The 24,646-nt window shown below is 44.2% G+C and overlaps 1 protein-coding gene across 1 annotated transcript in view; it reads left to right on the forward strand.

Moving 5' to 3' along the window:
• Positions 1-11,668: 11,668 nt before the first annotated feature.
• Positions 11,669-24,646, forward strand: part of ADGRG1 (adhesion G protein-coupled receptor G1) — an 89,632-nt gene continuing 76,654 nt past the window's right edge. Inside the window, exon 1 of the mRNA XM_044663092.1 lies at positions 11,669-11,734. The gene's annotated coding sequence lies outside the window, so the exon portion shown is untranslated. The remainder of the gene's footprint in view (positions 11,735-24,646) is intronic.

A 24,646-nucleotide genomic window follows, 5' to 3' on the forward strand; every position in this document is an offset into this window, starting at 1 on the left:
TGCCTCAGTTTCCATGGCCTCCAAGAATCAGCTCGGATCCCACCTTCTTCAAGAGTCTTTTCTTGGGATCTCTCTTTCCATTCCGTACCCCCCACCTTCTCTCTTAGATTAACATTCACTCTTACTCTAGAGACAAGGTGTCCCAAAAGTCTTAATGTGGTTTAAAGTTTTAATAGCTCTGAGGAGGAGAATTTTAATAGCTTAAAACCTTGCTAAGACTTATGGGATTCCTGGCATATCTTGGACACACATAATTATTTGCAGATTGGCTCTCCCATTAGACGATAAGCTCCTTTAGGGTAGAAGCAGAGTTTTTTCTTTCTTTATATCTTCAGCACTTAGCCCAGCACCTAATTGGTGCTGAGTCTTTTACTCAATGTGTGTTGACCAGCTGACCATTTATTTGAGAGTTCTGAAAAGCGTAAAGCATTACTGTTGATCAACAGTATTTATTAAGCATCAATTGCAAGGACAGCTAGGTGGCTAGATGGTAGATAAAATGCCAGATCTGGAATTGGGAGAAACCTGAGTTCAAATCTGACCTCAGATACTTGCTAGCTGTGCCACCCTGGGCAAGTCATTTAACCCCATTTGCTCAACCTTTGCCCTTCTGCCTTAGATTTACTAAGATAGAAAGTAAATGATTTTTGTTTTTTCTTTTAGTGATAATTATATGCCAGACACTGTACTAGGGTGTCCAGAGACCAGAGACCAAAAAATGAAACAGCCCTCAATGTAATAATCCTTCACGTTGGTGTCTCCGTAACATTTCTATGACAAATTGCTTTCCCAGACATTATCTCTAGAGAAAGCCTCCAAATAGACCTGTGAGAGGCAGAGGCAGAGATTTTTAATCCTTTATTTCTGCCCCACCATCTCCCATCTTCCAGAGGAAGGGGGCTGAAGGTCAGAGAAATTAAGTGAGTTAGTTGCCCTGCATATAGAGAAAAAAAAAGGAAGGGGGCCAGGGAGCCCCAGAACTTGGGTCGTAGTCCCTGCTTGGCCATTGTGTGACTTTGGGAAAATCTATTCCTCTCTGTTGGCCTCAGTTTTCACTTTAAAATGAGAGTTGGACTCTTTAATCTCTCCGATCCATTTCAGGAGAGAGTGATGAGTTTGTAGTTAGAAGATTCGGGTATCAAACCATTTATATAACCTTGGGTAGGTCCCTTGACCTCTGTGCCTCAGTTCTTGTTCTCTAAGAAATGACAAACACGGAAGCCTGGAAAGATCTAAATGAACTAATGCAGAGAGAAAGAGGCAGAGCAAAAAAATCACTACACACGATGCCCAAAATAATGCAAATGGAAAGAACAAACACATACACGGATTTAAAAAATTAGAGTTAGAAAATCATAAAGGGGACAAGCATGGCTGTAAAATGAAAGGGCTGGACTAAAAAGCCCTTGGAGGTCCTTTTTGGCTGTAAGTCTGCTTCTGTAGTTCCTTTTTTCAAAATTAATTTTGATTATGACCTTAACAGACAAATATTTCAGTACCCAAACGTAGTGGAGCCAGGGCCGGCACCCAGTGCTCCAGACTCCCGAGCCAAGAATCAGCAGAAGCTTTTTAATAGATGCGTAATTAATAAGTAGAGTCTGGTCTGTGTAGCCTATCAGAAGCTCTGAGATGGGACTGAGCTCACCGAAAGGAATGTGGGGGGACGATGCTGGCTCCTGCCTCTCTCCCCTGTGGCTCAGGATGTGCTCCGGCAGGTCGAAGGGAACCACTTAGCCGGCAAGTTGGTGCCTGCTGGCTGCAGGCTGGTGCATAGCTTTCGAGCTTTCCACCCTTACGGGGGAGTTGGTGGGACAAGGAATGGGTACCATCAGTCAGAAAAAAAGATGGGCTTTCGTCCCAGGGTCTTTGAGCTATGAGGAGGTTCACTGCCAGAGATGTCAAGACCCTGCTGGGGCAGAGGAATTCACTTTCATGAACCTAAAAAAGCTCAGAGGGTAGAGGGTAGCCAGGTGCCTACATTTGGCCCAGCGTTCCTAGCCCTGCCCATTGTTGGGACTCACTTTTTACTGAGGTTGCCTGGGCTCCATTCAACAGAATTAAGAAGTTCCTCAACCCACTAACTTTCCTATCTGATCTTCCAAAGGTCCAGGTGGGAACCCCTCGTATTTTCAGGAAGGTACTTACTACCTGGGTGAACCTGGACACATTACTTAATGCCTCTGGACCTTTTTATCCTCATTGCGAAATGAAGGGGTTAGTTCTATGAATTAGAGCTGGAAAGGTATCTTTATATCTTGGGATTGTAGATTCAGAGTTGGAAGGGACCTTAGAAATCACTTAGAGTAGGGTTTTTTTCACCCAGGATCTATGAACTGGTGGTTTTTTATGCTTATATAACTATTTCATATTTTTAAACTGTTTTTACTGATGTATTCCTTCCCCCATTCCTTCCAAAGAGCTACAAATAGATTTTTAAGACGAAAAGAAGAAAAAGCAGTATAATGTTTTGATACCTAGAGAAAGTCTTACACTATGTGCAATGTACAACACTTGTAGAGTTCATACCGTTCAGAGGAGTGGGGTGCGGATTGTCCTCTCAAGTTTTTTCTTTCAAGTCCTATTTGCCTTTAATCATTTTCTAACATTTATTTTTGATTTTGTGTGTGACTGTTCTTTCCAATTGTATTATTATTTTTCGACACTGTGTTTAGTGGTTTCTTGCCTCTGCTTATTTCCCTTTGCATTATTGATTTTTTTTTAAACCCTTACCTTCCACCTTAGAATCAATACTATGTATTGGTTTTAAGGCAGAATACTGATTAGGGTTAGGCAATGGGGGTTAAGTGACTTGCCCAGGGTCACACAGCTAGGAATTGTCTGAGACCAGATTTGAACCTAGGACCTCCTGTCTCTAGGCCTGGCTCTCAATCCACTGAGCTGCCCAGCTGCTGCCTGCATTAGTTTGTTTTGATCTTTCTAGACTTTTCTGTATTTATTGAGTTTGGTCATTTCTTAGAGAACAGGAATTTTTATTCATATACCACAATTTGTCAAGTGACATGGTTAGTTTCTAGTTCTTTTCTACCACAGAAAGTGCAACTCTAAATATTTTGGTGAGTATAGGGATTTCTTTCTTATCAGTGACTTCTGTGGGGTATAAGCCTAGTAATGGAATCTGGATCAAATTTTAGATACTTAATTTGCAAAATTCCAAATAGCTTTCCAAAATGTCCGTACCAATTCACATCTCCCCTAATAACACATTAGTGTTCCTATCTTCCCCAACCCCTCTGACATTGACTATCTCCATCTTCGGCCAAATTTTCCAATTTGCAGGGTAGAAAGTAAAAATTTCAGGGTTATTTTAATTTGCAATTTTTTTATTATTAGTTAGAGAATTCTTTCATGTGGTTGTTAATTTGTTTGTAATTCTTTTGAGAACTGTTTATTCATATCCTAACCACTTATCTATTAGGGAGAGGCTTTTATATACATCTATTTATGTGTATATGTATGTATATGTGATACCTAACTCTCACCAGAGAAATGACTATTGGATTTCAATAGAATCGATTTCCTTGGTAATCCTATGCATTTTATTTTAGACATTTAAAAATATTCTTCTCAGAAAGAGACATATGCCATGTTGGTAAACCCAAGGCATGAGTGCCTCCACAATTACTAGAAGGGGCGGCTCCATTCCCTCTCTCCACCATGCCTGAAGACATTTTTCACATGCTCTATCCCTCTGCCCAGCAGCCCTTCCTCCCCTATCTGGGGTAATGTGGGGAGCTCATTAAGGATTCAGTTTGGACACATGGTCTCTAAAAGGTTCACCATCAATGGTAGACTTCCTAGGTGTCAAAGGGATCCATGATATACAAAAAGGTTATGAACCTCTGATTCCCAATCAGCCTCCTCTTTTACAAATAAAGAAATAGATCCAGAAGACCTTAAGTGACTTGCCTATAGTTACACAGCTTCATCAACAACAAATCTGGATTTTGAACCCAGATCCTCTGATACTAGATCCTAGATTCCTTTCACCACTCCATATTACAGTTGCTATTTTCCTGTTGCTATCTCTCTTCAGTTTCCCTCTTCATTTCCCTATCCTCCCTTTCTTTCCAGCGACTTGCCTCAGAGCTGTTCCTATAATATCAGATTTGCAGCCCCAGAGAGTGACAACTCCCCCACTTCTGTCTTCCCCCTCTCAACCTATCCACCTTTTACACATCCTTAGTGTTGGTCTCCTACTGGTCTGAGACAGGAAGAGTCTAAAAATGAAACATTAAGATTCAAGCAGCATAAACACCGATTTAGGAGTATATTCTCTTCCAGTATTCAGTTCCATTCTCTACTGCCATAGTGGGCGTGGAAATGGAAAATAATGTTCTAAAATGATAGCCAAACCCTCCCTTCCCTACCTCAGTTTATAAAGTCCTGGACCTTGAAGACTAGCAGTCACCTTAGATACTATATCATTTTGGGGTCATTATTTATCTTCCTACCTGTCCCACCTACCTTCTCTTCTTCCCTGCTAAACAATTTGATCTCCCTAAATCTGTTTGGTTCAGGTTAATATTAAACCAAGTTTACATTTCCTGTGCAAATACCAACTGGCTGGGGCACTCATTGTTCTCTGTGGAGAGGAGATCTCTTGATGGGAAAGAATGGAAGTCCTCCCCATTTGCAAACCCCATTTGATGGTAAGCATCTTGAGGACAGGAACTGTCTTTTGCCTCTTTATGCATCCCTAGCCCTTAGCTCCCAGCATATAGTAGGCTTAATAAATGTTCATAGATGGATTGTTTGGGGCATTAATGAAGTCACATTCTCTCAAGGGCTGGAGGTGCTGAACTCAAGAAACTGAGAACAGAAGTGAACTCTCCCTTACTGGGAGTGGGCAGTCCCTTAGATAACTTCCAAGTCCCCTTCCCTATAGTCCTGGCTCTCAGGGGACTCCAGTGAGGGAAAGCTATTGGGCAGAGTCAGAAAGACTTCCAGCCTTGGAGAGCAAAAGGGAAAAGGATTGAGGTTGGCAGAGATACTGCAGTGGTTTGCCATTTCCTTCTCCAGCTCATTTTCCAGATGAGGAAACTGAAGCCAAAAAGGTGAAGCAACTTGCCCTGGGTGACAGAACTACTAAATATTTGAGTCTAGATTTGAACTCAGATCTTCCTGACTCTAGGCCAGGCACTCTATCCATTGTGCCACCTAGCTGCCCATGTAAATGCTAGCTAGTATTATTGGCTGTTAAAATGTTCCATGGTCACATTCATAATGACTAGATCAATGAACTCCCAACCCCAGATCTATAGACGTTAACGGCTCTGTTCTCAGTTGATTTTATACATAATTTATTTTGGGAGGTAGCATGACTTAATGGATGGAGACCCGAGTTCAAGTCCTGCCTCTGACACATACAGACTGGATGATCCTGGGCAGATAGTCAGCAAGAGCTGACTGAATAGAGGGAGTCCCCTTTTCTAGGGGATCCACAGAATAAAGAAAGCACAGGAAAGGTTCCTATTCCCTAAGTCCATATACCTTCATTTCTAGGAAGACCCTATTTCATAGGCTTTTCTAAAAAACCCTTACTTTCTGTTTTAGTTTCAATTCTAGGACAGAAGAACAGCAAGGACTAAGCCACTGAGATTAAGTGACTTGCCCAGGGTCACACAGCTAGGAAGTATCTGAGGCCAGATTTGAACCTAGGTCCTCCTGACTCACAGCCTAGCACTTTATCCATTGAGTGACCTAAGTGCCCCATCATAAGTTCTTAACTGAGTTTATGTCCTGAACCTCTTGGGCAGTCTGATGAAGCCTATGCACTCCTTCTCAGAATCCTAGTTTTAAATGTACAAAATAAGACGCACAGGATTTCAAAGGAAATCAATTATATAGGAATATATTTATCAAAACATTTGAAAAAATTAACTCATGGACATCAGTTTAAAGGACTTCCTTGAAAACTTATCCTATGCATGGGTTTTAAACCCCGGAGAACAGAGTTCAAATCGCAGTCCAACCACTTCCAATCTAAACTTGAACAAATCCTTCAACACTGAGAACCTCAGTTTTCTAATTTGTAAAATGGGAATAATTAGACTTTCACTTACTTATTTTTCAGAGGGTTTGTAAGATGGCTCCCAGAGTTCTCTCTGGATGTCCTTCATGCCTGGAATGCTCTCCCTGTTCTCCCCCAGACCACCAATCCCACCGGCTTTCTTTAAGTCCCAACTAAATTCCCACCTTCAACAAGGAACCTTCCCCAAAGCCTCATTTTCGGTGCCTTCTCTTTGAATTATTTTCTTTTTATTCTGTATATAGCCTACTTGGATTATATCCGTCTGCATGTTGTCTCCTCCATTAGATTATAAACTCCTGAGGACAGAGACTGTCCTTTGCCTCTTTTTCTATCTTTGGTGCTAGGTACAATGCCTGGCACATAGTAGGCTCTTAATACATGTTAATTGAATGAATGAATGAGAAGGCAGCTCAAATGAGATCATGTATACAAATGGCTGCTTAGACAAATGGTAGCCAAATCATAGTTTAATTGAGATGATTGTATTTACAGCTGACTCTGATGGGAAATGTAGAAAGGATAGAAACACATTCAAGAAAAATGAACCCAAAGCTTGTGTCTAGAAGAAATCCAATGCCCAAGTAGAAGACAGAAGTGGGGCTAGGGGTGGTGATTGAGAGTTCACTTTCTCAGGGGGTGATGGGAAAGATGGCAGGGACCAGTAGTAGAGATAGAGTAAGGCAGAAAAGGAGCCACATCCAACCCCAGTCTACGTAGGATCTAGACCCCATCCAACAGCAGCTCTTGGTCTCTTGCCTCATCACCCTCTCAGGAAGGAACACTCAGGTTCTATGGATGCCTAGTGCCTGCCAATAGTGGGGTCCAGAGGGTGGTAGGTGAAAAGGGAGTTGTATAGGTTGGCAACTGGGGAATCACTGCTGTATCTGGTGGAGAGTTCAGAAATTCATTGGCAGAAATGATTACTTCTCACCCCTGGTATTGCCCTTCTTCATGTGATTAGCATCGTTGAGTTAATGGGTACTCAGAGACTATGGGCTTGTGTCACTCACTGGCTATGGTGGAAATCCCAGGGTATTTCAGATTAAGCCCCAAGTGGGTGGTTTGTAGGTAGCTGGTGTGTCCACCAGTCACATCTACTTCCCTGTATCTTTCAGTGTGTCTCAGATACCTCCAGGGACTCTTATTGGCTTCCTCTCTCAACCTTTCCTTCCCCCCAGTTACCTCCCCTCCAATCTCATGATACCATCAGCATCTCTCAAAACCATGACTACCCAACGGAAATAGGTATTAACCAAGAAATCTAATCTTAGGGGTGGTTTAAAAAGGAATGGGGCTGGGCATACCACTGCTGGGTTTATACCCCAAAGAGATCATAAGGAAAAAGACCTGTACAAAAATATTTATAGATGTGCTCTTTGTGCTGGCAAAAAAAAAAAAAACACTGGAAAATGAGAGGATGCCCTTCAATTGGGGAATGGCTGAACAAATTGTGGTATCTGTTGGTGATGGAATACTATTGTGCTCAAAGGAATAATGAACTGGAGGAATTCCATGTGAACTGGAAAGACCTCCAGGAAGTGATGCAGAGTGAAAGGAACAGAACCAGAAGAACGTTATACACAGAGACTGATACACTGTGGTAAAATCGAATGTAATGGACTTCTCTATTAGCAACAATGCATTGATCCAGGACAACTATGAAGGACCTATGCGAAAGAATGCTATTCACATTCAGAGGAAGAACTGTGGGAGTAGAAACACAGAAGAAAAACAACTGCCTGATCACATGGGTCGATGGGGATATAATTAGGGATATTGACTCAAAATGATCACCCTAGAACAAATATCAATAATATGGAAATAGGTCTTGATCAATGACACATGTAAAACCCAGTGAAATTGTGCATCGGCTATGGGAGGGGGTGGGAGGAGGAGAGGGATAGAACATGAATCCTATAACCATGTGAAAATGCTCTAAATTAATTAATTAATTAATTTTTTAAATTAAAAAAAAAAAACAATGGGGCTGGGGCAGCTAGGTGACTCAATGGATTTAGAGCCAGGCCTAGAGATAGTAGGTCCTGGGTTCAAATGTGACCTCAGACACTGGGCAAGTCACTTTACCTGGATTGCCTAGCCCTTACCTCTCTTCTGCCTTGCAACCAGTACTTAGTATTGATTACATGATGGAAGGTTAAGGTTTAAAAAATAACAAAGGGGCTGCCTGATGTTGTTTATTGGCCCTTCCCCTAAACCATCCTGGAATCTAGTTCTAACATAAAAGAGACATCAGTTTTACTTAAATGGGATTGCCCAGGTGGTTGCTCCAGAAGGCAATGGCCCTAGAGTCAATAACTAGGTCCTGAGGCTCAACTCCCAACTCCCAATTCCCACCTCTTTCAGGAAGCTTTCCAGGTTAAGCCCACCTTCTCAATAACAGGATGGAGCAGAAATGGCCCTGAATTTCATCTTGGGTTTGAAACCTGATTCATCTACTGAATCTGTGTGACCTTAAGCAAGTCATGTAACTACTTTGAATGTCCATTTCCTTCACATTCTAAAGGCCAAGATTTGAGAGGCAATATGGTCTCTAGAACAGAGAGAACCATGCTTGGAGTTAAGAAGACTGAGGTTCTTATCCCATTTCCTATACAGCCTTGACTGTAGGACCTTGGGCAAGTCAAAGAATCTCAGATTTTAGAATTTAAGGTCCCTCAGAGGCATCTAGTCCCCACTCACATCCTGAGCAAGTGGTCATCTGGTCTCCTTAAAGACCACCAAGAAGGTCCATAGGAATGTCGATTCCGAGTTGGAAAGGACTTAATTGTTTTTGTTGTTGTTCAGATATTTCAGTCCTGTCTAGCTCTTTGTGACCTCATTTGGAGTGTTCTTGGTTCACCATTTCTTTCTCCAGCTCATTCTACAGATGAGGAAACTGAGGCCAAAGGGTTAAGTGACTTGCCCAGGGTCACACAGCTGGCAAGTGTCTGAGGACAGGTCTTCTTGACTCTAGTTCTGGCACTCTATCCATTGCACCACCTAGCTGCCCTAGGAAAGGTCTTTAAGGACCATCAAATCCAACACACCTCATTTTGTAGTTGAAGAAAAAGAGTTTAAAGGATTTGCACAGTTATACAGCTAGTAAGAATCTGATGCAAGGATTTGAAACCAGGTCTTGACTCCAAGGTCAGACTCCTATTCCCTCCACCTCGCTGCATCTACTTCCTACCTATAGAAGTCATTATGTGGCATGGTAGATAGACCTCTGGGCCTAGAGGCAAGAAGACCCGAGTTCAAATCCAGTCTCAGGTACTAGTTATGGAGCCCTGGGCAAGTCACTTAAATGCCACCTGCCTCAGTTTCTCCAACCGTAAAATAAGAATGAAAATAATAGCACTTACTTTCCAGGGTTGGCTTGGAGATTAAATGATGTAATATTTGTAAAGGCTTAGCATAGTGCCTGGCACATAGTAGGTACTTCATAAATCTTTGTTTCCTTCCTTGTGAAAGCAATTATTGGGCTAGCACAAATTGTTAAGAAGTTGGGTTTTTAACTCCGACATCAAACCTTCAGTTGTCCCTTCTCAGCTCTGCCTTATGGAGACAAACAGAGCAAATGTCTTACTTCTTCCAAGAAATGGCCTTTCCAATTCTTGATGGCATTTATTGGGCTCCCCCTTAGTCTTTCCTTCTCCAGGCTAATCATCCCCAGGTGTTTGACTAATACTCTTTTGCCCTGGCTTCAAGGTTCTTTGCTGTCCTGATTACCCTTCTGGTTACTCTGTCAATGACCTTAAACAGTGGCCCCTCCAACTCCAGAACTATGTATAATACCCAAGAGCTACTTTAGCCAGCTAATACCCTATTCCTGGAAGTCCCGCCCCCCCCCCTTAATGCAGCCAAAAATGGCCACAAAACACCATTGACTAACATTGACTTTACAATCCACTAAAAGCCCCAAATCATTTTCACTTAACCTCTGAACTTCAGTCTGTTCATCTGTAATATGGGAATAATAATATCGATGGTACCTGCGTCCCAGAAGTGTCCTGGAAAGAAAATAAAATGATGTATGTAAAAGTCTTTGCCACCCTTAAAGTAAAAACATCAATGATGAGGATGATACATCCATCAATTAATAGTTGTGGATGGGGCTCTGGACCTGGAGTCCAGGGAGAAGAGTTCAAATCCTGCCTCTGACACCAATTTCTCTGTGTACCACCGGCCAGGCTACTTAACCTCTCTTTGCCTCCGCTGTAAAATGGGGGTGACAATAGCACCTATCTGTCAGGACTGTTGTGAGGATCAAATGAGATCATAAATCTTAAAATAGTATATAAATGCTAGTTATTATTATTATGACTAACAAGCATTTGCTAATAAATATTTAGCATTTGCTAATAATTTAATTGCTAGAAAATAATTTAAATTTTGAATAATTTTATTTAAATAAAATTGCAAATATTTGCAAATTATTTAATTTTTTTAATAAAATTTTTATTTAAATAAGATTTAAGTAAACTTTTTATTTAAACAAGATTTAAATAAAAAGTTTATATAAACTTTTTATTTAAAAAAGATTTAAGTAAACTTTTTATTTAAATAAGATTTAGGGGGCAGCTGGGTAGCTCAGTGGATTGAGAGTCAGGCCTAGAGATGGGAGGTCCTAGGTTCAAATCCCGCCTCAGACACTTCCCAACTGTGTGACCCTGGGCAAGTCACTTGACCCCCATTGCCCACCCTTATCACTCTTCCACCTATGAACCAATACACAGAAGTTAAGGGTTTTAAAAAAATAAATAAATAAAATAAAAATAAAAAAAACAAATAAGATTTAAATAAACATTTTAAATAAATAATTTAAATAGTAAAGAATTTAATTTTAACCGCGGTTATTTAAGTAATAATTTAAATATTCACAAATAATTTAAAATTTGAAATAATTTTATTTAAATAAATAATTTAAAGATTAGCATTTGCTAATTAATAATAATAATAATAATTACTAACAAGCACCTTGCTAGGTGCCAGCCGTCCAAGAATTTAAAAGATTCCTTCTTTCATAGGACTGACTTTCTAACTGGAGAGATTATAAATGCAAATCTGCAAAGACTACACAGAAAAGAATGAGTGAAAAAGCACTGGGAAGGGCTCACTCCCTTTGCAAGTTCTGCATGCCTCTGCTCTCCCCCGCCTCAGCCCCTTAGACTGCAGGTTCAAGGGCAGGGCGTCCGTTGGCCACACCCTGCAGGGCTCTGGACCCGCTGGGTACTGGCTGGACCCATCCCTTGTTGATGTATTTCTGTGCCAGGCTCAGATTTCAGGTCAGGGCTTGACTCTCCTGCAGCATTTACTGGAGCCTACAAATCCGTTGCCCCATCCAGCCTCTGCCGGGCCGTGGGGACGGTCTGGCCATTCCCTCCCGCTGCAGCAGCTGGTGGGTTGGGTGGGAGAGTTGGGTTTCCGGCTGGCACCAGCCCCACCCCCACCAATTAGAGCCTGCGGGCACAGGTGGGCAAGGGCACGCTGGGCTGGAAGAGGGGCCAGAAGGGGCGGAGCCTCGCCTAGGGACCTCCTCCACCTGAGACAAGCCCACACTGGACGGTTGTGATCCAGACGCAGCAGCTGGAGAGGGAGATCGAGGAAGAGGAAGAGGAGGAGGAGGAGGAGAGGCAGAGGAGGTGGTGCTAGGGGTGTCCTGCGGAGCAGCGGAACTTCGAGGTAAAATGGGAAAACTGTTTGGTGTGGGGGAGCAGGGTAAAAGGTCACAATGGAGTGGAATGGTAACCTGGGCGTTTTATTCCCCTCAGTCCAGGGAGATCTCAGAAGCCTAAACCAGTTGGCCCATATGGGAACCCAAGATTTAAAGCTAGAAGGAAGCTTGGGAACCATCCGATCCAAGTTTCTCATTTTACAGATGAACAAACTGAGGCCCAGGAAGAAGGCTCATAAACTTAGCATTGGAAGGAGGTATAATCCCTTATAGAAAAAGGAATTGAGGCTCAGAGAGACACAGAGAGAAGGAGAGACAGAGACAGACAGACAGACAGACAGAGAGACAAAGACAGGCAGAGACAGACAGAAACAGAGGGGGGTGGGGAGAGAGAGAGACAGAGAGAGAGACAGAGAGAGAGACAGAGAGAGACAGAGACAGAGAGACAGAGACAGAGAGAGAGAATGAGAGAGAATGAGAATGAGAATGTCTTGTGCCTAGTACCACAGGTAGAGGTAGTGAGCGTCAGGGAAGAATTTGAACCAAAGTCCCAAAGTCCTTTGCTTTCAGCTCCCTTACTCTGTCGACTCTACCACCTTGCCAAGGTACACAGGCAGCTGATAGCCAGGCTATCAGCTTCAAAGCTAACAATTGGGAACCTGTTTAAGGTGGCAAGGGAGCCTTGACACTTACCCAGAGTGCTTCAGGGAAGAGAGAAAAGAATGAAACTTCATTTCCAGATGGCTGATCTCCCTTGATCTGCCTTGATCTGCTTTCACCTAGTCTAGAGGGCTCCGAAGGACCCTCACTCTTGGCATCAGGGTTGTCCCAGCCATCTGCAGCAGCCCAGGTAGATGAAGAGAAAAGTTGGGCAGCACATTTTAGTTCCCCAAATGTCTGGCTTAGGAGCCCAAACTGCTCTAAGGAATCCGGCCAACAGTATTCAAGGACAGAATTCATTTTTCCTCTTAGAGCAGTTGGGTCTGGAGAAAAAAAAAAACCCCAAAGACATCATGTAAACTGGCTTGGCTTCTCCAAGAGAAGTCACTTACTTCTGAGGCAGCCTCACGGAGCGGAAAGAAGGCTGGACTTGTAACTTTAAATCTCTGGATTTCAGTTTCTTCATCTGTAAAATGGGGACAATTCATACTTATTTCAGCCTAGAGAGACCAAGCTGTGAAACCTCCAGACTTCAGAGGAACAGGGCAGGGGAAAGGCCTGCGGAAACCAAAAATGGCTCTAATTCTGAAAGCGACTGTTTTTATTTCAGTGGGACCAAGTAAAGGAGACAGTGGAGAACTGAGACCTTCCTAAAAAGCCCTACTCTGGCCTGGCAGTGAGCCTCGGTTCCCATTGCTTTCCTTCCCTGGGCTGGTTGGGAATATAGTCTAAGGGCCTTTGGGGAGGCACCCCCGGAGAAACCGGTTTGTTCAGACCTGTTTGGCTGGGTTTGTTTATATAGGAAGCAAGAGGTTGCCTCAGACAGACTGCTGGGAACACATTAAGGCACATTACTATCTCTGGGCTTCAGGTGCTACTTTAGGGGAGCTCAACAGACACCTTGTGGTACCCCAGAGTCTAAAATTATCCTAGCGTGGATGCCCCAAATTGGAAAGAACATCAAGGATGCCAGGGGGTGGGAAAGGGGATTGTGGACAATGGAATCTCCATGGTCTTACCTGTCCAAGGTGTGTGCATTTACAGCAGTGATTCCCAAAGTGGGTGCCACCGCCCCCTGATGGGTGCTACAGTGATCCAGGGGAGGCAGTGATGGACACAGGTGCATTTATCTTTCCTATTAATTGGTATTAAAATTAAAAAATTAATTTTCAGGGTGCTAAGTAATATTTTTTTCTGGAAAGGGGGTGGTAGGCCAAAAAAGTTTGGGAACCACTCATTTACAGTATGATGGAAAGCATTCTGGTGGAGCCAAAGGGCTTGGGTTTGAATCCCATTCACATCAACAAGCATTTATTAAACAATACATTTAAACCCAGGACCTCCCCTCATAAGGGTTCCTTAAGGGAAAGGACTAACTCACTTTTGTCATGGAGCTCCAGCTCTTAGCACAATGCTAGCACATAGTAAGTGCCTAGTGAAAGCATTTTTATTCATTTATCCATTCACTAAGTTTATCACATAGTGATGGGAGGTCCTGGGTTTAAATCTGGCTCTTATCCTCTTTAGCTGTGTGATCCTGGACAAGTCACTTAACCCCAACTGCCCAGCCCTTATCACTCTTCTACCTTGGAACCAATACTTAGTATTGATTCTAAGACAGAAGGTGAGGGTTTTAAGCAAGTTACAATGTACCAGGTACAGTGCTAGGTAAAAGGGACACAGATGAAGACTAAGATATTCCCTGCCCTCAAAGAGCTCTCACAGTCTGCATGGGGGAGACATAAGGTAATGAACTAATCACATAGCAGATCTATGAAGAGCAGAAAGAAGGCACCCCCCCAGGGGCAGGCAGGAGCCTCTGGGAGGTTGTAAGAAGCCCTTTGAAGTAGAGAGTCTTAAGGAAAGTCAGGCAAACTAAGAAGCAGAGTTGAAGAGACAGAGCCCTCCAGGCAGTCCAAAGGGGAGGAGAGGAGAGATGGAGAGTCCCACTTGAGGATGCTGCCTTAGCCAGTGGTGCTGAAACAGAATGGATGGAGGAGAGTCACGTGTAAGAGGCCTGGAAAGCACATCTGCTGGGTACCATGTCAAACTGGTGAATTCACCTGTGATGTGATCATTGTTTTAAAAATTAAAGCTCTTAAATCTAAAAAATAAAAATAGAAGGAAATTGAAAGAAGAGGAGGAGAAGGCCAATGAAAAGCTGATGGAGTCCCATTTATACACCAAAGGAATTTCTCGTTGATCCTAGAGGTGATAGGAAGCCACTGGAACTCCCAAGGGAGGGAAAGAGTCTTGGATGAATTCAGTCCTTCAAAAAATCACCTTGGCAGCTCAGGGAGAGACTAGAGCAAGGAGAGATGGGAGAAAGGAAGTCCAAGCAGGAAGTGGGGAGGAATTGAACTAGGGTTGTGGCTCTAGAAGGAGAGAGAAGGCGATATAGTCATGAGATGTTGTGATGGCAGAAATGGCAAGTTACAGCAAATGGATTTGATATGTGGATGGAGAGTGAGGATTCAATGATGATATCAAGATTGGGAAGATGATCAACCTTGGGGGCCTCTCACCAATCAGGTGGGGGGGGCACCAGGGCTGGAGCTCTAAAGCTGAGAGGGCTACATCCCTTAGGATGTGATCTCTAGAGATCTGGTAGTCCAGAAGGATTTTCCTGGGGGCAAGAAGGAATACCAAGACAGAAGCGAAATGGTCTCTACTTTCAAAGTATATTAAACTCAGAGAAACAACACATACATACATAGGTAAATACAAAATAAATACAAATACATTTAGGGGAAGGAGAGAATATATTAGCAACTGAGATCAGGAAAGCCTTGATTGTAGTGCTTGGGCTGAACTTTGAGCAAAACTGGTGGCTTTAAGAGGATGTGATGAGGAAGGGAGGACATCCCAGGAATGGGAAGCAGCCAATGCAAAGACATAGAGGTGATGTCCTGTGAAGAATGGCAAGAGGGCCAGTTTGGCTGCACCATAGAGTTGATGAAGTATGATATATATATAAGCGTCCTGGAAAGGCAGATTGGAGTCAGTTTGGAAAGTGCCTTCTGTGCCAAAGAGAAAAGTTTGTATTTGATCCTAGAGATAATAGAAGTCTATTGGATAAGGCAAGGAAGTGATACAGTCAGATCCACGCTTTAGAACAGCAGTTCTTCACTGTACACATAATAGCAATATTGTCCAGTGTCCAGCAGTGAATGACTTATAAATAAATGCAATAAATAATCCAAGTCAGTTCCGAAGGACACATGATGGAAAATGCTGTCCACCTCCAGAGAAAGAATGGATGGAGTCTGAATATAGATCGAAATATGCTGCTCTTTATTTTTTACTTGGACTCTCATTTTTTTCTGATGTGTCTTCTTCCATAATATAACCAATATGGAAATATGGTTTTCATGACATCACATGTATGACCTATACCAAATTGCTTACTATCTCAGGGAGAGAATTAGACCCTCAAAGTTTTAGGAAACTAATGTTAAAAATTGTTTTTACAAGGAATTGGGGGAAATGAAATATTGAAAGATAAAACTATAGACTAGCAGTTCTCAAACTCTGAGTCTCAGGACCCTTTTATACTGTCAAATAATATTGTTGTTCTTGGTGTTGTTTAGTTACTTCTCAGTTATGACCCACTCTTCTTGACCTCATTTGGGGTTTTCTCGACAGAGGTACTGGAGTGGTTTGCCATTTCCTTCTCCAGCTCATTTTACTGATGAGGAAACTGAGGCAAACTGGGTTAAGTGATTTGCTCAGGGTCACACAGCTAGGAAGTGTCTGAGTTCAGATTTCAATTCAGGAAGAAGAATCTTCCTGACTCAGTCCATCACTCTATTCATGGTACCATCTAAATATCATTGAGCAACTCCCAAAAAGCTTTTGTTTGTCTAAGGCCGTGTTGGCAAATCTATGGCATGAGTGCCAGAGTGTGCCAGAGAGGGCTGCTCCCCTTTCCATCTACATGCACTCCTGAAAACATTTGTCACATAATCCACCCCTCTGCCCAGCAGTCCAATGGAAGCACTTCCTCCCTCTCCTGTCTGGGGTAAGGTAGAGTGGAACTCACATGTGGTGTGAGGGCACTTGATCTCTAAAAGGTTCACCATCACCGGTCAAAGTTGTATATCAATATTGACAGACTCTATTTGCCTCATTTTCTTCATCTGTAAGTGGACTAGAGCAGGAAATGGCAAACCACTCCAGTACTTTTGCCAAGAAAACCTTAAATGGGGTCATAAAGACTAGGACATGGTTGAAAAATGACACAACAACCAATAATAATATCAAAATAATTTTGACCTCACAGACCCCTGAAAGGATCTGAGTCCCCCAAGGGTTCCCAGACCGCACTTTGAGAACTGCTGATTTAGAACATTACGTTAAGGGAGTAGGTAGGTAGTTCAGTGGACAGAGAGCCCGGCCTAGAGATAGGAAGGCCTGGGTTCAGATCTAGCCTCAAACACTTCCTAGTTTTGTGACCCTTAACTTCCATTGTTTAACCCTTTTCACACTTCTGCCTTTGAACTCATACCTAGTATTGCTCCTATAACAGAAGGTAAGGGTTTCACACTAAAAAAAAAAAAAAAATCTCAGAAGGGTCAGAGGAAGGAAAGAAATCCTCCCTCTTTCTCCTTGTTCCAAGTCTAGCGCACAATCTACCATGCCTACTATATAAGGAAAAGTGCTGCCCTGCCTTAGTCAAAGGATTTTCCTCACCCAAGAGCTGCCCCTGCCAGTAGCATCATAGGTTCAAATCCTGCCTGTGTCTCATAGAACCTCCCTAACAAGCCTTTGGGAGAAAGAAGCTCAGCACATAGTAATGTGTTATGTAAAAAGTGAGTTATCATTATTATCATCATTTCATTCTTTTCGATGGAGTCTAGATAGAAATAGTCTTGGGACAAGTTACCACCTTGCTTTTATTCTTTAAGAACAAAAACAAATCCTCACCTTCTGTCTTAGAATCAATACTCACTATTGGTTCCAAGACAGAAGAGTGGCAAGGGCTAGGCAGTGGAGGTGAAGTGACTTGTCCAGGGTCTAGAAAGGGTGAGAGTCCAGATCTGAACCCAGGACCTCCCTTCTCTAGACTCTAGAATAGAGCTCCACCCCCCCCCCTCTATTCATGGACCCCCCCAGCCATTCCCCTCCCCATTATTCTTTTTTTTTTTTTAAACCCTTGTACTTCGGTGTATTGTCTCATAGGTGGAAGATTGGCAAGGGTGGGCAATGGGGGTCAAGTGACCTGCCCAGGGTCACACAGCTGGGAAGTGGCTGCCCATTATTCTTTTATGTTAAATGTGCGAACGATTATTGTGCCGGTGGCCACACTGTGACTTTCTGTGATTTCTCCAAACGTTGAGCTGGAAGCTTTACCTCCTATGTGTAAGCTCGCTGCCAGATAGGATGCCCGGGATAGGAGCGAGCCTGTCCTCACGTGGCTCCGATTTCTTCTGCCGGGATTCGGAAAGCTTTTCATTCATGGGGCTGAGTCAGTGGCCAGGCCACTCTCTTTCAAAACATTGCGCTCCCGTTTTTGCAGATCAGGGTCACGGCGGAACAGTCGCGGACGACGATTTTGTGGGGGATGTGAATTTGCGTCCCGGATTCTCAAGGAACGTAGCAGGGGGCGTTCGAGGTTTGTTAGTTTGCTACCGTTATCCGTTACCTGTCTGGGAAGGTCCAGTGGGGAACCTGAGCTAAGAAGAACGAGATCCCTCCCCGTAGGTGCGTCCTCGTGGCTGGCATTCCCTTCCCCCATCATCGATTTCAAGCCGGTTATTATTATTATTATTGTTATTATTGTTATTATTATTGTTATTATTATTATTATTATTATTATTATTATTATTATTATTATTATTTTATGAATCCACATCTTCCAATGAGTCTTCGGGGAAACTCATTAATTGCCACTTACGCTGAGCTCATCCAATGGGCACATCAGCCACAGAAGCATGTTTCTGCCTCCCCCGGGACCTTGGTTTACCCTTTTTATCTTTTCCTTCTCTGTCTTGAGGAAGGGGGTTGGGGTGCCCATGAGGATAAACAAAGCCAGCATGGGCAGAGCCTCAGCTGTGGCTAATTGGGCTCCCCTCACTAATGAGGATCCAGGCACAACAGCTGGCAGCCGCAGCCCCTGAATATAATGGAATCATTAAGCCGCTGAGCCCCCTGGGCCACTGGGATACAGAGAATAAGGCGGGCACTGATGCTTGTCTGAAGAAAACAGGGCAGGAGGGTCTGAGGACATAGAAGGGGGGGAGGGAGTTGGTCTTGGGTCCGGGCTGCAGATGCCTTCAGGGGGAGCTCATTAGCTCCGACTGCGATGGGGAGGGGGTGGGGGAGAATGGGGTGGAGGAAGAGGGACAATAGTTTGATTTAAAGGCAAAGGAGTTTGGGAAAGGCTACAAACCCATGGAGGTACTATCGAAAGTTATATTCTAGTAGAAAAAGCACCCCATTTACGTGGTTACGTCACTGGCTCTTATCCAGAGCTGAACACCATCCCTTAGGCTCGGATCTTTTGGTTCCGGACTATACTCCTAGGCAATCTAGAACTAAGTAAAAGATCTATTTTATCGGGTAATGGAAAGAGCCTGGGCTTTGAGCTTTGACTCGGTGGACTCAAGCCAGATGGCACAATGGTTAAAGCACTGGGATTGAGGCAGGAAGACCTGAGTTCAAATCCTAGCCCCAGACACTTACTAGCTGTGTAACTCTGGGCAAGTAGCTTCACCACGATCCGCCTCAGTTTCCTTATCTGGTAAATGGGGGCAATAATAGCTTCCAGGATTGTTATGAGGATTAAATGAGATGACATATAAATAGTACTTTGCAAACCTTCGAGAGATGCTAGTTATTATTATTATTATCTATTAATAGATGCTAGTTATTATTGTCTTTCTTGGCCTCAATAGTTAGCGATTAGGGTGCTAAGATTATGATTATTAATAATTCAGTGATTCTGGGTAAGTCACTTTTGATCCTTAATTTCTTCATTCTTTTGTCATTTGGGGGGCACCATCCCTTTGATTTCATTGGCTTAGGAAACTTCCCAAATTGGGGGGGGGACTCCATTTACTGATGCAGATTAGTACTTGCTCTGAAATTTATAAAGTGAGCCACCTAAAAAGGGACAAGTAACTTGTACAGGGTCACACCTGCCAATAATTGTCAGAGTAAGACCTTGAACCCCAGGCCTTCCTTAGTCCAAGGCCAGCTTTCCATTTATCATACCATAATGTTTCCTCATATAGAAAATGGTTAAAAAGAATACTTGTGGGACAGCTACATTGGCCAGTGGATAGAGTACCAGAGTCCAGAGGATCTGGGTTCAAACCCAACCTCAGATACTTCCTAGCTATGTGACCCTGGGCAAGTGCCTTAACCTGGTATGTGTACCCCTTGCCCTTCGGTTTTAGAGTAAGGCAGAAAGTAAGAGTTTTTTAATAAATAAAAATATGCGTGTACTATTTCGCTTACAGGGCTGCTGTGCCAAAAGGGTTTTATAAACCTTCATGGAAATGTGAGGTGGAATTAAGTAGCTTTCAAGGAAGGTTCTGTCCCAGAGTATACTTCCTTGTGAAGGTGGGAGGGTACACTTCTTGCCCTAGGCCAGGGGTCGGCAACGTATGGCTCTCGAGCCATATCTGGCTCCACCTCCTGACTGGCCAGTCTGGGCAGAGCCCCAGGATGTGCCCCAGGGGGCCCTTCAGCCCCTGCCCCATATTCCAGCACCTTCCGCCTCCATCCTCCTTCTTCCATCCTCCTTCTTCTGCATGCAGGCGTTGATGGTTCTCACGGCCAAAAAGGTTGCCGACCGTTGCCCTAGGCAGTCACTGAGTCTGAAATTATGCCAAAGTTGCCACCTTAGGGGTCCTTTTGCCTGTGGCATCCCTCTCCCAAGGCTTTCTTCCTTTAAACTCAAGGAAACAAGGTCCAGAACACCCTTTCTCCCAACAAATGGCATCTGTAAATGGACTTTCTCTGAAACCCTTTTCCATCCCCACTTCCCAGTGACAGCTTGTATCTTAGTTGGGGATATAGAGGGGGATTTTGAATACCCTCCCTCCCATTCTACCACCTGTCACCAAGAAACAGTTGTTTGAGGTTGCTCTCCTTGCCAGAAAACTTAAGAACTAGAATCTGATCCCATTTCTTCCACTGTGTGGCCTTGGGCAAAAAGACTTGGACCTCTTCTGTCAAACAGAAATTATAACAGGGCAGCTAGGGGGCACAGTGGATAGAGTACCAGGGCTTAGAGCTGGAAAGACCTGGTTTCAAATCTTGTCTCAGATACTTTCTAGCTGTATGACCTTGGGCAAGTCACTTAACCCAATTGCTTAGCTCTTACCATTCTTCTTTCTTAGAACTGATACTAAGACAGAAGGTAAGGGCTTAGAAAAAAAAAGAAAGAAATGACAGCAATACCCTTCCTTGGATGATGGCAGGAAGCTAGACCAGAGTTCTCTCTCAGATACCCAGTTCTAGAGACCAGGATGTGTCCTTGGACCACATCATCAGGTCTGTTTTGGAGTCTTCTGTGTCTTTCTCTCTCTGGTCACCCCCAGTGCCCCTCATATTATGCCTATGGTGTAGCACCAAATTTGAGTTTATGGGCTAATAGAAATGTTTGCATAACCACCGGGTCTAGAGCTGGAAGGGACCTGTGAAGACCACCTACTTTAATGTTTCCTTTTATAGATGAAGAAATTGAGGCCCAAGCACTTGTCCAAGCTCAGCGAGCAAGCAAAAAATAAAGGATTTGAACCCAGGTTCTCTGACTACAATTTCAGAGCCCTTTCCCCTGGCAACCTCCATTAAGGATGGAGTATCACAGCAGCAGCTAGGTGGCTCAGTGGATTGAAAGACAAGCCTGGACAAAGGAGGTCTTGGGTTCAAGTTTGACCTCAGATACTTCCTAGCTGTGTGACCATAGGCAAACCATTTAACCCTAATTGCCTATCCCTTAGAATCAATACTATCGCTATTTAGAAAGACATGGATTAAAAAAAGAAGAATTACATTCTAATTAATTACATGTAATATAAAATTACAATTATATTACATTACACTCAACAGCTCTTTAAGGTTTACAGAGTTCTTTCCTTGTTAAAGTGTCGGAGTTCTAGTGTTACTCTTCTTAGGGGAATTTAATTTTTAAAGAGAACCAAAGGTGACCCTGGGTAAGTCACTTAACCTCAATTTCCTAGCCCTTACTACTTTTTGGGGTCAGAATCAATATTTAATAAGATAGTAGGTAAAGACTTAAAAAAGAAAAAGAAGACCAAGGGGGAGCCAGCAAGAAGGTAGGAGACAGACGTTTGACCAAAATGGCGTCCCTTTGTTTCAGTCCTTAGATTTCCTCTCTCCTTGTCCCCCATGGCCATGACTCCCCCACCATCTGTATCTTCTACCAAGGTATTGACCACACCTGGCTCCCCCAACCCCAAGGACCAGGAAGTTTTTCCCCTAAATTGCCAGTTCCTCTGTTGAGAGGCCTTGGTGGGAGAGGGGGGAAGTGGCTCTGGTTAAGGTAGGTAGCACTTGGGAGTTATCCTCCAAAGACAAGTTTCTAGACATTATGTCATGGGCTTGTCCTCTAAGGGAGGGAAGAAGGAAGGTAGGAGGAGGCTGGGTGCCACAGATTTCAGGGAGGGCCCAAAGGCCTCTGAACAAACTCTGGCCTTGGGGAGAAGTGTGGGAGGGACAAAAGCAGGCTGTAGGGGAAAGCAACGGCCAGGAAGTTCCCTGTTCTTCCTAGCATCCCAAGTACCCATGACTTGCCCTTATCAGCAAGGCAACGATCAGAGCAGCCAAAAAGAAGTCTGTCCATTTAATGTCTGTCAGTCCCTAGCAATAGATAAACACCCAGCAGGTACCCAGGATGGAGTTGTTAACCCTGCCGAATGTAGGAAAGGGATGTTCAAGACAACTGACTTAGCATCTTGGCTCTGACGCTGATTGGTTGTGTGCAATTTGGGGCAAACTTCTTAACCTCTCTGATCCTCTGTTTCCTCATCCATAAAATGGGCATGCAATATTCATAGTATCTACTTCAGTGATTCCCAAAGTGGGCACCACCGCCCCCTGGTGGGTGCTGCAGCGATCAAGGGGGAGCAGTGATGGCCACAGATGCATTTATCTTTCCTATTAATTGCTATTAAAATTTTTAAAAATTAATTTCCAGGGGGCTAAGTAATATTTTTTCTGAAAAGGGGACAGTAGGCCAAAAAAGTTTGGGAACCACTGGTCTACTTCATAGGGCTGTGGTGAGGAAAGGGCTTTGTGGTCCTGAAAGTGCCCTTTAAATAAAGGTTTTATTCGGCTAAAGAGAACACTTGTCCCTTTTGTTATCTCTAGCTCCCTTCAAGGCACATCAAGGGCCAACTCCACCGTAGACCTTTCCTGATCTCCTCTGCCTCAGTTGCTCCATTTCTACTTTTTATATATTTTGTATTTACCTATCTGTGTCTATATTTCTCCCAGGACACTGTAAGCTTCTTGAGGGCAGGGCTAGTTTCATTTTTCTCTGTGCATCTGTGTGGCCTTACTCATTTCCCTCTGCATACTGGCTGGTAAATGCTTTGGCCACAATTTGGCGTCATGAGGAAGTAACTGGTGTCAGGTGGGTGGGAGTGGGGGGTGGGGGTCCCCAGAGGAGAACCCCTGGAAGAATGCAGCTTAGGAGCAAGGACCAGCCAGAAAGAAGAGCTTGGACATCTCCGTGGTGGGAATGGCAGGCGCCAACGTCCAGAGATAAGGAATGTGGTTTGATGGAACACTAGGGCACACGTCCTGCTTGGCTACGGCCAGGGAAGGACAGATGCCAGGGGGAATTGGCCTCTTGGAGGGCATCCTCTGTGGGTGTCTGAGGGCTCGGCTTAATTAGGGCACGAGTCGCTGAAACCCTGGGAAGAGTTTCCAGTCTTCCTAACGGCTCGTGGGCTCAAAGGTATACTTTTGAAAAAACGAATTAATGACTTTTCAAACTAGACCCAGGTAGAGGCAGGTAGACGGTGAGGGCTGGATCCCAAGCCCCTCCCTTTGAGGGAACCAACCCGAGGGAAGCCTTGCTATAAAGCACCAAATAAGGTCGCTGGCAAACCAGATCCAACATTGGTCTTTCTGCCAGGCTGCCCTGGCTTCTTTCTTACACGTTAAACGAGTTCCAGTAAAGCTGCTTAAATCCCGCCCTCTCCCGTCCCCAAACTCCAGAGGAACTCGGCTTCCGTCTGTGCCTCTCTGGCTCTGCTCGGGACATCTGCTTCGGCTGACCAGCCCCCTTTGGCCACATCTGGCTCCCAAGTTCAGGGCTGGCTCGCGGGAGGTGGCTGGCACCGCGCACACTGCGCCCTTTGTGAGGGAGGCTGAGTCACGAGGGCATGCAGACTAGCCGCTGATCGTGCCTTGCTGGCCTCTTCAAAGAGTCTGGGTCCCCGACAAAGGACGAGGGCGAGGTGGGGGATTATGTCATTCTGGAGTGCCTTAGCGGGAGCCGGGGACTGCCCCGCTCTCCCGAGGGGCGGGCGCTCGAAACCGCTGCGTTTCCCACGGGAATGGAGAGCGGCAGGAGAGAACAAATTAAGCGCTCAGCAGCAGCCAAGAGCTCAGAACTGGGCGGCACCTGGGTGGCTGGTCAGGCCAACCTGCGACGGGTCAACTAGGCGCCTTCTAGCTTTTGGTGGAAGCCCTTCTAGTGAGGAGGAGGGAAGCCCCGCTGCTTCCCACAAGGCAGCCAGCTTTTCTCGTGGACAGCTCTCATTGTCCCTAATTCTCCTTTACGTTAAGTCTCAGTCTCTCTCCTAGTCCCTTCCGCTCTGATGCCTCCAGACTGACCCTCAGAGGCTACAACAAAACAAACCGTATCCCTCTGCCCCCAGACGGCCCTTTAGACATCTGAAGGGAGCTTTAGTCCATTATCCCAAATCTCTACTCCTGAGAAGAGAAAAACTGAGACTCTCGGGTGGGGAGAGGGCAAGTTCTGCCTTAGATATGTAAGGACTTGACAATTGGGGGTTATGTGACTTGTCCAGGGTCACATAGCTAGGAAGTATCTGGGGCCAGATTCAAACTTATGACCTCCCATCTCCGTCTCCAGGTTTGGCTCTCAATCCACTGAGCCAACTACCTGCTTGCTTCCTTCCTTCCTTTCTTCCTTCCTTCCTTTCTTTCTTTCTTTCTTTCTTTCTTTCTTTCTTTCTTTCTTTCTTTCTTTCTTTCTTTCTTTCTTTCTTTCTTTCTTTCTTTCTTTCTTTCTTTCTTTCTTTCTTTCTTTCTTT

The sequence above is a fragment of the Gracilinanus agilis genome, chromosome 2 (assembly GCF_016433145.1).
Source record: "Gracilinanus agilis isolate LMUSP501 chromosome 2, AgileGrace, whole genome shotgun sequence".
NCBI classification, from domain to species: Eukaryota; Metazoa; Chordata; class Mammalia; order Didelphimorphia; family Didelphidae; genus Gracilinanus; species Gracilinanus agilis.